Source organism: Hemitrygon akajei, chromosome 21 (assembly GCF_048418815.1).
Source record: "Hemitrygon akajei chromosome 21, sHemAka1.3, whole genome shotgun sequence".
NCBI classification, from domain to species: domain Eukaryota; kingdom Metazoa; phylum Chordata; class Chondrichthyes; order Myliobatiformes; family Dasyatidae; genus Hemitrygon; species Hemitrygon akajei.
The window spans coordinates 17,515,711-17,525,133 of NC_133144.1; the positions used below are offsets into that span (position 1 = coordinate 17,515,711).

Genomic DNA, 9,423 nt, shown 5'->3' on the forward strand with positions numbered 1-9,423 from the left:
AGGTTGAGTTAGAAGAAAAGAAAAGATGATTGAGAATTTCTCAATCATGAGTGCCACCCTGTTTCTTTTGTTGCTTTGTTTATTTTGTATGGAATGTTAAGAATTGAGCCCTGTTTTATTTTTGAATCACGTTTCAGTTAACACATTAACAGGATATTATCACTCGGTCTATACCTCACCCAGCATTATTCTCCAGAACTCTGAGTAGCTACTATGCTGTCAACTTTTTCATAGCCGAACTTACTCTATTCCCGTTTAACAATAATACTTCCTATTCTGCATCTGGAACACAGGAGTGGAATCTGGAATGCAGGAGTGGGATTCAGAGCACAGGAGTGGGATCTGGAGCACAGGAGTGGGATCTGGAACACAGGAGTGGGATCTGGAGCATAGGGGTGATATCTGGAGCACAGGAATGGTATCTGGAGTACAGGAGTGGGATCTAGCGCACAGGAGTGGGATCTGGAGCACAGGAGTGGTATCTGGAACACAGGAGTGGGATCTGGAGTGTTGTATATGTGGCCTGGTTATACAACAATACCATTAATAAAAATGCTGGAGATGGGAGCTAAGGTTCATGATTCTTTACTGGCAGAATCCAAACTCGGCACACACGTACAGATCAATACGTGCCCAATAGCGCATGCAATGGCGTGTTACTAAAACATAAAGTAGTCCCTTATTATACTGTAGGCTATACAGCACACTCCTCCCCTTTTATTTTAATAGTGTACCAACTGCTTTTTTTTACTGGGGCATTATGCCAAACAAATATGTTTACCCTTAACATACAAATGCCTACCATTTGTTTACTTAGCAACTTAATAATACAAATTATAACAAGCTTTTTTTAACTTTTGGTCTAAGACCCATTTATAACTCAAGTCTCTGGGGAGTGGGGTATTCTCTAGATTGTCCGGCACTGAAGCAAATAGGTCTTCACTCTACTGTCTGGAATAAATTAAACAATCCACAAATTGGCAGGTTCCAGCCATAAAGAGTAGTCACCTCCATCTTGCAAAGATGACAAAGGCAAAGTGAAATCTGTGAAGAAGTGAATGTTATTCTTAAAAATATGTACAAGGGGTGATTGATAAGTTTGTGGCCTAAGGTAGAAGGAGTCAATTTTAGAAAACCTAGCACATTTACTTTTCAACATAGTCCCCTCCTGCATTTACACACTTAGTCCAGCGGTCGTGGAGCATACGGATCTTGGACCTCCAGAAAGTGTCCACAGATGTGTGATTGATAAGTTCGTGGCCTAAGGTAGAAGGAGATGAGTTATACAGCTCTCCTTACATGCACGTGAGGTTCAGCTCTTCAATTGAATAGGCAGAAAGTTTGAAGTTAATAACTCATCTCCTTCTAACTTGGGCCATGAACTTATCAATCACCCCTGCTGTGGACACTTTCTGGAGGTCCAAGGTTCGTATGCTCCACGACCACTGGACTAAGTGTGTAAATGCAGGAGGGGACTATGTTGAAAAATAAATGTGCTAGATTTTCTAAAATTTACTCCTTCTACCTTAGGCCACAAACTTATCAATCACTCCTCGTACAATCATCAAAACAGAGATGATATTGGAAAGTGTCTTCAAATAGTGTGTTCTTCAGTTTGTCAATAAACTTGTTTGTTTTAATACAGATTTCCATGTAAAAGTCATGAAAAGTTGACTTCTGAGCATAAGGAGTTAAGAAGATGTGCGCCTCCAACTTGCTAAGAGTTCTAAACAGCAGATTGCCTCCGTATAATGAAGACTCCTCTGTGCAGCTGTCCTAGATATATACACATCTTTGTGCTATCATTGTCTTCCTTACTCGTATCTCATTTGTTCCAACTGAGCTAATTACACAGCCAATCTTCGTATTCTCCTTAAATTCCAAATAGACAGCCTGACCTTTATGATACCACCTCCTGTCGTAATATAACTTTCCTTCTTCTATTCGTGCTTCATATCTTCATGCTGGTGATTCAGCAGGAGTGCTGGGAAGATGCTCAGGAGAAGACAGAGATTCTGGTCTTTTTGGAGATTTAAGCTTATTGAGAGTTCGCAGATCTTCCATTATCTGTTCATCTGTTAACAAGTAATTTAACAGCACAGGTGCAGGTTTTCATCTTTTGTCTGTAATTGGAACAGGGACATTAGGTCTCCTCCTTAGTTTCCTAGGCATTATTGGCTTTACCTCCATAGAATCTCCTGTGAGTTCCATTGATAGCCTTTCATTCTCAATCATCTTTTTCTTTTCTTCTAACTCAACCTTTTTATCTTCAAATTCCTTCACTGCTGCTTTCTTCTCTTTAATATAATTCCTTTCCACTTGTTCTGTCTCCAGTTGCAGCAAAAGCTCTGCATTTCATATTCTTTCCTTGTATTGTTGATCTAGTTTCTTCATCCTTCTCTGATACTCCTGCAAAATACCTTCCTGTAACTGCTGTAGTTGTCTACTGAGAGATGTCAATTTCTCCTGGTACATCTGCTTTTTTACTTCCAAATAGTCTTCATCATCCTGCTTCTTGGCAATATCTGTCTCACTTGCATCCTCTGTATCTTCATCCGAATCGCGACCACAGATACTGCGTTCGTCCTCATCATCGATGCTGTCTAGCTTCTCCTCTTCATCGTAATAGTCAACAATGAGTGAGAGGAGAGCTGCAGACATCTTCCTCGCCGAGTTGCCCTCCTTTGTTGACACATCTAGTGCCTTGATGGTGTGCCAACCCAAGTGGATTTTCCTAAGCCATTCATGCCCCAGTAACGATGGTCTTCCATTTTTCAGTACATAGAGATTCAGTTGCTGTGTTTTGTCTCCGTAGGTCACTGTCACTTTAATTTTGCCTTCGGGATGCACTTTCTGTCCTATGGAAGTCTTTAGTAGCAGTTTAGTTCGTTTCAGAAGTATGTGCGAAAACAGTCATTTGTAGTCATGTACAGTGATCACTATTAAAGCTGAGCTTGTGTCCAACTCCATTTTCAGTCTCACACCTGCCACTTATGGAGTGATCCATATTACTCTTCGATCATCTGTCTCTTTTACGCTGTGAAGTTGTCGACAAGGCAATTCACTTTCACCGGAGTCGTTTTCATCAGACTGCTTTCATCAGAACTGCCTTCTTTCATTTTGTGTACCCTGTCATATTTTCCTTTCTGTGGTTTCTTGTTTCTCTGTATTTTGCCCTTTTTCTGCCGTTGACTAGCTTTGTATACTCTGCCAATGTGACCCTGTTTGCCACAGTTTCTGCATTCTTTGCCTTTAAACCAACAGTCATCCAGGTCATGTGAGCTGTTTCCACAACGGTAACATTTCTTTCCTTCATTCCTGTTCAGTGACTTTTTATTTGTGGCATATTCTAGAGATTTTTGTTATATCTTGGAAGTACCCTGTGCCACTGTTTCTGTTGATATTACAGTGTTTAGCGCTTTCTCGAATGTAAGGTCTCTTTCACACAGAAGCTTCTTCTGTGTGGTTTCACAGTGCATGCCACACACCAACCCGTCCCTCAATGCGTCCGATAGACCAGCTCCAAATTGACAATATTCTGATAATTTGCACAATTCAGCATAATATTCAGAAATGCTTTCATTTTTGCTCTGATTCCGATTGTGAAATTTAAATCTTTCAGCAATGACCAGTGGTTTGGGGTTTAAATGCTGCTGGAGAGTGTCTACTATTTGCTTGAACATTTTGACAGCTGGTTTTTCAGGGGTTAACAAGCTCTGCAGCAGGCCATATGTTTTTGCCCCCATAATACTGAGTAAGACGCTGGCTTTCTTTTCCTCCTTAACACCATTAGCCTCACAATATAACTCCAATCTTTCAATGTAAGTTGCCCAGTCTTCAGTGCCACTATCAAATGCTGTATTGTTTCCATTCATCACCATCTTTGTTATGTTAATTAAGCACGGTTCTCCCCTCATTTTCCTTTTGACTCACATGTCCTTTTTGCTAGCACCATGAGCGCACTCCATCTAGCTGTGCGTATCGCTCCTTTTTATCTTCCTTCTGGGGCAGGCAGACCCTCAGCCCCTGGGGGTCAGCGCCGGCTGTGGTCTCGGCTGGACGTGCTGCGGCTCCGACTGTGTCCCTTGGTCTCCCGACGTTCCCGACCTCGGCTGTGCTCCCGCTTCCTTTCAGACTCGCGACCTCGCTCTGCCTCCTCCTCCCACTCCTTGACTCATTCCTTGCACTCTTCTTCCAAGTGTCGTTATCAATTAAAACATGGCATTCCAATATGATGTAGGTTCATTAACCTCGTCGCCAATTTGTTGTGTATGTGGCCTGGTTACACAACAATGCTATTAATAAAAACATTGGAGATGGGAGCTATGCTTCTTTACTGGCAGAAACCGAACTCGGCACATGCATACAGATCAATACGCACCTAATAGCACATGCTCAATACACGCCTAATGGTACATGCAACGACGTGTTACCAAAACATAAAGTAGTCCCTTATTATATACAGTATCCAGAGTACAGGAGCGTTATCTGGAGTATAGGAATGGTATCTGGAGCAGAAGAGCGTTATGTGGAACACCGGAGTGGTATCTGGAGTACAGGAGTGGTATCTGGGGTACAGGAGTGGTATCTGGGGTACAGGAATGGTGCAGTGATGAGTTGTGAAACATGGGTTCAGTCCTGACCTCTGGTGCTGTGTCTGTGGAGTTTGCATGTCCTCCCTGTGACTGTGTGAGAACATTCCCTCCCACAACTCAAAGACATGCTGGTTGGTAAGTTAATTGGCTACTCTAAATTCCCCTGGTGGGGCAATCAGGATCAAGTTAAAGAAAACATGAAAGAGAGAGAGGGAGTAAGTTAATGGGAAATAGTCAGTGGTGGATGAGATTGAGGGGAATGTATGAATGTGATGGACAGAATGGCATTCACCTTTCTATGTTGTAAGAAGACAAGTGTATGATAACATGAAATTTACCACTTACAGTCCTTTACTTCTCTACTCTGGTGTGACATGCTGGCACCCTACTCCCTGTCTTAAAGATGAGGGAGGGAAAAGGAGATGGAAAGAGACCAGTGGGCAGTGCTTGCTGGAAATGGAGAACGAATACAAGTGAAAAGGAACAAAGAAAGAGGTGAATGAATGGAGAATTATACACCTGGAACTATACACAGCATAGTCTGTAGCCTGGCTTATTGACATACAGTATGTATTCACTACAATATACTGTATTACACAATTTGACATATAGAACATAGAACATAGAATAGTACAGCACATTACAGGCCCTTCGACCCACAATGTTGTGCTGACCCTCAAACCCTGCCTCACATATAACCCCCCACCTTAAATTCCTCCATATACCTGTCTAGTAGTCTCTTAAACTTCACTAGTGTGTCTGCCTCCACCACTGACTCAGGCAGTGCAATCCACACACCAACCACTCTCTGAGTGAAAAACCTTCCTCTAATATCCCCCTTGAACTTCCCACCCCTTACCTTAAAGCCATGTCCTCTTGTACTGAGCAGTGGTGCCCTGGGGAAGAGGCACTGGCTGTCCACTCTGTCTATTCCTCTTAATATATTGTACACCTCTATCATGTCTCCTCTCATCCTCCTTCTCTCCAAAGAGTAAAGCCCTAGCTCCCTTATTCTCTCTAAACCAGGCAGCATCCTGGTAAATCTCCTCTGTACCCTTTCCAATGCTTCCACATCCTTCCTATAGTGAGGCGACCAGAACTGTACACAGTACTCCAAGTGTGGCCTAACTAGAGTTTTATAGAGCTGCATCATTACATCGCGTCTCTTAAACTCTATCCCTCGACTTATGAAAGCTAACACCCCATAAGCTTTCTTAACCACCCTATCTACCTGTGAGGCAACTTTCAGGGATCTGTGGACATGTACCCCCAGATCCCTCTGCTCCTCCACACTACCAAGTATCCTGGTAGTGTGGTAGCACATAACTTTTTTTTTGTCAAAGCTACTTATGTGACAACTGTTCCTATGCCAACTTCTTATATATTCTCTTTGTTAGATGCAATATTTGTTTATATGTCAATCTAGAATCCCAACTTCCAAAACTGAAGAGAAATAGAACTGCCTTCATATTGGTTCCAGACCTGAAACTAGGTAGAGAGCAATAACGTTCACAGAAGCTTACAAGTATGAAATCTAACTTCACCAACAGAATTCTTGCTACCCGACTTTCTCTCCCCACATCTGAATGTTTACCCTGCTAGAATGAATGAAGCAGCATGAGGGATGTGGTGTGGAGGATGGCCATGTCCCGTTTTGTACAGGTGCCAACATGGCAATTGTCCAACAACAGTGTGACTAACAAAACTAACATCTAACCTGTCCTCTCTTCTACCTTTAAAACCATTGAACCCAACTCTGAACTTAAACAGTAAAAAGTCAATAAGGAATTTATATAGCAGTCTTCATAACCTTATGGTCCGCAGCCAAGTGCAAAGTGGAGGCACTGAAAATTCAGGTGCCAGTAGTTTTTAAAAAGAGAGATCTTCAACTTTCTCTGTATTTAATGCAACACAATCTTTATTGTTTAACTCCTCTTATGGACAACCAGTGCGACAAGAAATAATTACCCTGTTATCTTAAGATTAGTGATATAAGTGGCATTTTCTTAACTGGGAGAGATTTTTGAAAGGTTGCTATTTCTTAAAGATATAGTGTTCTCCGTAAAGCTTGCAGCAAACAAAATCACTTAAAGGCTGTTGGAATTTCAATTATTGGCACAAAACTATATGCGTTCAGTGTCAGACTAGAATTATGTACTACACATATTCAAGAAAATACTTTTAAATATAAACAAAACCTTCAGTGACCGCTTCTCTGTGGGTCAGTCAGTGGACAATCTTCTCATTTAAAGCTTCTAAGTATTTTTACAAGAATTCAGGCATCTGCGGGCCAATTTTAGTTTCACACTCTAAACCGGTTTCCCGCAGTATCATACCTGGTTCATTTTCCTAGCACTGATATAACCGTCATGTTCAACATGATTGTGAAACGCTGGCCCATCAAGCTGTGTATGTTTCTGGGATTTAGAACACAATGACAAACGAGTGCAACAGTAATGAATCGTTAAACTGTTTTGGTTTGAGGCATTCTTCAAATTGTTATGGATTATTGACAGCACAATCACCTCCTACGTACTAATGAATCCAAGAGGTCCACCAAGGGATCAGATTCTAGTACTATACAGCTGTGATGAGAATTTTCACTTAAAATCTACCTATTTGATCATGCATATACTAAGAACATTTTGGTTCATGACCATCAAACGGGATTAACATTTGCTTCTCTCTCTCTATAGACGCCATTTATTTTGATGTACATCATAGAACACTACAGCACAGTACAGACCCTTTGGCCTATGATATTGTGCCAACCTTTTAACCTACACTAAGATCAATCTTTCCTTTTCCTCCTCCCACATCTGCCTCCATTTTTCTCTCATGTAAGAGATTCTTAAATGTCACTAATATTTCTGCCTCTTTCACCACCCCCGGCATCGTGCTCCATGCACCCACTTTTCTCTGTGTAAAAAAAAACTACCTGTGACAAACCCCTATGCTTTCCTCCAATCACCTTAACATTATGCCGCCTTGTATTAGTCATTTCCACTTGGGGAAAAGGTCTCTGGCTGTCCACTCTGCCTGCGCCTCTTAACATCTTAGACCATAAGACCATTAGATATAGGAGCAAAATTAGGCCATTTGGCCCATCGAGTCTGCTCCATCATTTCATTGTAGCTGATCCATCTTCCCTGCTGCCCCAGTCTCCTGCCTTCTCCCCGTATTCCTTCATGCCATGATAAATGAAGAATTTATCAACCTTTGCTTTAAATATACATATACTGCCGCCTGTATATACATAAATATATTGCTGCCTGTGCACTGAATTCCACAGATTCACCGCTCTCTGGCTAAAGAACTTCCTTCTCATCTCCATTCTAAAAGGATGCCCCCCTTTTCTGAAGCTGTGCCCTCTAGTCTTAGACTCTCCCACCACGGGGAACAACTCTCCACATCCACTCTATCAAGGCCTTTCACCATTTGATAGGATTCAATTAGGTCACCCCTCATTCTTCTGAATTCTAGTGAATACAGACCCAGATCCATCAAACCTTCTTCATATAGCTAGCCATTCAACCCTGGAATAATTTCTGTGAACCTCCTTTGAACCCTCTCCAGTTTCAGCACATCCTATCTAAGATAAGGGGCCCAAAACAGCTCAAACTCCAAGTGAGGCCTCACCAGTGCTTTATAAAGTCTCAACATTACATCCTTGATTTAATATTCCAGTCCACTTGAAATGAATGTTAACATCACATTTGCCTTCCTCACCATAGACTCAACCTGCAAATTAACCTTCAGGGAATCCTGCATAAGGACTCCCAAATCCTTTTGCACCTCAGATTTCTGTATTTTCTCTCCATTTAGAAAATATTTAACCCTTTCATTTCATCTACCAAAGTGCATGACCACACATTGCCCAACTCTGTATTCCATCTGCCACTTCTTTGCCCATTCTCCTAATCTGTCTAAGTCCTTCTGTGGCCTCTCTACTTCCTCAAAACTACCTGCCCCTCCACCTAACTTCATATCATCTGCAAACTTTGCAACAAAGCCATCGATTCCATCATCCAAATCATTGACATATAACGTAAAACGAATTGGTTCTAACACGGTTCTACGGAACATCACTAATCACCAGCAGCCAACTAGAAAAGACTCCTTTTATTCCCACTCTTTGCCTCCTACCAATCAGTTACTGCTCTATCCATGCTAGAATTCAAGTACACAACATCAACTGATACTCTTTTGTCTATCCTGTTTGTTATTTCTTCAAAGAATTCCAATAGATTTGTCAGGCAAAACTTTCCCTTGAGGAAACCATGCTGACCACGGACTATTTTATCACATGCCTCCAAGTTCCCCAAACCCACACCTTTATCAATCGAGTCCAACATTTTCCCAACCACTGAGGTCAGACTAACTGGCCTATAATTTCCTTTCTTCTGCCTCTCACCCTTCTTGAAGTGCCATTTTCAATTTTCCAGTCTTCAGGAACCATTCCAGAATCTAGTGATTCTTTAAAGATCATTACTAATGCCTCCACAATCTATTCAGCCACCTCGTTCAGAACCCTGGGGTGTACACCATCTGGTCCAGTTTCCCAAGAACCTTCTCCCTAAAATAGTAACTTCAGATCCCTGACACTCTCGAACTTCCACCATAATGCTATTGTCTTCCACAGTGAAGACTGATGCAAAATACTTATTCAGTTCGCCTGCCATTTCCTTGTCCCCACTAGCATTGTTTTCCACTGGTCCGATATCCACTTGTGCCTCTCTTTCACACCTTACGTCTCTGAAGAAACATTTGGTATCTTCTTTAATATTATTGGCTAGCTTACTTTTGTATTCCATCTTCACCTTCTTAA

The 9,423-nt window shown here is 41.7% G+C and overlaps 1 pseudogene; it reads right to left on the reverse strand.

Moving 5' to 3' along the window:
- Positions 1 to 1,726: 1,726 nt before the first annotated feature.
- LOC140714516 (sin3 histone deacetylase corepressor complex component SDS3 pseudogene) lies at positions 1,727 to 2,661 on the reverse strand (annotated as a pseudogene).
- Positions 2,662 to 9,423: the final 6,762 nt, after the last annotated feature.